Source organism: Cucumis melo, chromosome 9 (assembly GCF_025177605.1).
Source record: "Cucumis melo cultivar AY chromosome 9, USDA_Cmelo_AY_1.0, whole genome shotgun sequence".
Taxonomy (NCBI): Eukaryota; Viridiplantae; Streptophyta; class Magnoliopsida; order Cucurbitales; family Cucurbitaceae; genus Cucumis; species Cucumis melo.
This window is the reverse complement of record NC_066865.1, coordinates 2,660,108-2,663,160: the sequence shown is the minus strand read 5'-3', so window position 1 is coordinate 2,663,160 and position 3,053 is coordinate 2,660,108. Positions and strand designations below refer to the sequence as shown.

The 3,053-nt window shown below is 25.2% G+C and overlaps 1 long non-coding RNA gene across 1 annotated transcript; it reads right to left on the bottom strand.

Moving 5' to 3' along the window:
- Nucleotides 1-1,018: 1,018 nt before the first annotated feature.
- On the bottom strand, nucleotides 1,019-1,647 carry LOC127151010 (uncharacterized). The gene is made up of 2 exons (XR_007823671.1): nucleotides 1,584-1,647; nucleotides 1,019-1,236 (listed from the first exon to the last, which is right to left on the bottom strand). It is a non-coding gene; the product is annotated as an uncharacterized LOC127151010 (long non-coding RNA).
- Nucleotides 1,648-3,053: the final 1,406 nt, after the last annotated feature.

The following is a 3,053-nucleotide window of genomic DNA, read 5'->3' as shown; positions in this document are numbered from 1 at the left end:
TAATGTAAAAGAATCAAATAAAATATGGTTTAGAATGAGCTATATTTCATTTTAATTAACATATTTGCATTAGATTTGAAATTTAATATTACTCTATAAATAATTTTAACTAAATAGGTTGATATTTTTTTTTTTTATTTTTATTTGTTTATTTTTTACTTATATTATGTTATTGTTTAAGGTATTTTTCACATTCATCTTCTTTTAGTTTAAAACATTAATTAATTATTATCAGTTTTTAAAATCTAAAAATCATATTTTAAAAGCTTTATCATTATCATAACTGTTGTTAAAGGAAATATTGGAAATAGTAATCATAATAATAGTTGTTGATGTTATTACAAGATAACATAACACTTCTTGAAATCACTGGTCGATCGGAGCTCTAAAGGTATGTTATCATTTTTTTTATCTTGCATTATTTAGAATACAAATTATAATAAAAATTGTAGTACTTATTATTATATAAATTAATCTAGCCATTTATTCATAAATTTTCGAAAAATATATTGACACTACTACAGAAATTGATTCTCTTGACGATTTTAAACTGTCAAGAATGATTAAAATCGTCAAGAATCCAGTGTCAAGAAAGGCAATTTTCTTGACAGTTGTAAAAAACGTCAAGAATTGTTAACGTTGATAGTTTATAACCGTCAAGTATTCAATTATTCATGACAGTTTAGAATAGTCAAGATTATAAGTTTTAATGACAGTTTAGAACCGTCAAGAATGTCACTATGAATGACAAAAATCGTCAACAATACAAATATTCATGACATTTTAAAATCGTCAAGAGTGCATTTTTCATGACATTTAATAACCGTCAAGAAAGTGATTGTTTATAACATTTTGTACACGTCAAGAGTATTCTTTTTCATGACATTTGGGAACCGTCAAGAGTATGCTTTTTAATGACATTTTGGAACCGTCAAGAATTTCGTTGTTTATGACATTTGCGAACCGTCAAGAAATTTATTGTTCATGACATTTCAAACATAAATATGCACTAGAACAATTCCAAAACTTTAACATATATTAACACTTTACCATATATGTATCAACATTTCGAAAACTTTACATATTTGTTCAATATTGTCATATACAAAACATTACTTCTATCTACCCAACTCAATGACCTTGAATGAAACTTGGCTTCAAATAAACTTGCATTCTGCATCCTCTACTACCTCCAATTCATGAGCCAAAATAAGTACCACCAACTGCAGAGCCAATCTACAAGAAGTAGATAACATCACAACAACAAAGTACGTTCAAAACTTATTCAGTCAAAGAAATCAACTAACAACTATTAAGAGTAAACTGATCATACTACACAAATAAAATCACAGTTTCTATTCTCCAACAACCATAATGAATTTAATGCCTAGAGTTGCTTCCAGACCACCAGAATCATCAACATAGCTGATCATTAATACTTTACATTTTTTTTAATAGACCAAACGGTACCTGTCAGAAACTAACCACAAAAATAGTCCTTAATTCAAGACAAAGACAAATAAAATCTAAAATACCTTCGCAACATTATTGATATTTGCATCAGAAGGCAAGTAACTCTCAACCTCTTTTGTATATGCATTCGTGCATTGCAAGTCTGCTTTTGTATATGCATTTCTTTTGTAATTCTGCATTAGAAAATCACCAACTCAAGTAAATGAACAACTAATTTCTTGAGGCTCAAATTAAACATCAAAAGAAAAACAAGCTAAAGAAACATCCAAAGCAACGTGCATTTAAAATTTGAATCTTTTAAATTATTTTTCGTTAATTTTTTAATGTCTTTGTTAATAATTAATTATTGCATTGTATTTGGCATGATTTTAGGGAGGGTTGAATTTTGAAACTAAACTTTAACTAATTTAGCAAAGATAATTATTTGCATTAATTATTTGCCATGATTTTAAAGAAAGGATTTGGTATCTACGTACATTTAAAATTTGAATCTTTTAAATTATTTTTTATTAATTTTTTAATGTCTTTATTAATATTTAATTATTGCATTATCTTTGCCATGAATTTAGAGAGGGATTCACTTTGAATGTATAATTCCAAAAATTCAAAAATGAATATTTGAAACTTTTTTTCATTAATTTCTTTTTTTTTATCCTAATAGTTAATTATTGCATTATATAATTTTGAATCTATAATACTTTGGATAAAAAATTAAATATTTGAAGTTATTTTTCATTAATTTGAAAATAAAAATCGAGATAATTAGGGGATATTGAAACCAATTGAATATGTTTAGGGATGTATGAAAGAATATAATAATTTTTTAATCGTGATATGTGATATTTTATTTGATTTTTCCATCTCACAAAATACACTATATTTGTATATAGACGATTGTCATCCATGGAGGGATAATTTTGGACCAAAAAAATGGAAAAATATTTAAACCAGTTAGTTTTGCCATAAATTAAAAAAACTTGAATAATATAGTGTAAAATAGAATGTCTTATTACAAGTTTGACCTAATATTAACAAATTAAATTTTTCATAAATGTCCCGATTAGCTTCGATTTTAGACAAATGTAAAGCTCAAAAGATCAAACTACCCATCTTTATTATTAAAAATATATTTAAAAAAGTTTAAAAATGAAATAAGGAAAGTGGACCAAGATTTATATTTATTATATATCATATGTAAATATGGTATGTAATTAATTCTATTATAGTAATATTATAATCAAAATTACTCCATAATTAAATTTCTTTTGATGATTTTGTTCAAGAATTCTTCACGATCTCTCTATCCATTATTTCTTATTCTATTCATCTCCTTCAAATTATTCCGGTGAATAAGCGTTTATGGTTATATACAAAATTTGTTAGATTATATTAAAAATATAAAGTATATTAGGCCAGCCTTAGTTTCCAAAATTCAAAACTCTAAATTAATTGTGATGTAACAAAATTAATTGTTTTCCTTTTTCCTCTCAAGTCTTCTATTAATAAACAATTCTAACCTCCACACCCTTCCCTAAAATAGCATAAGAAAAAACTTAATTTCTATTCAATTGGGAAAGCAA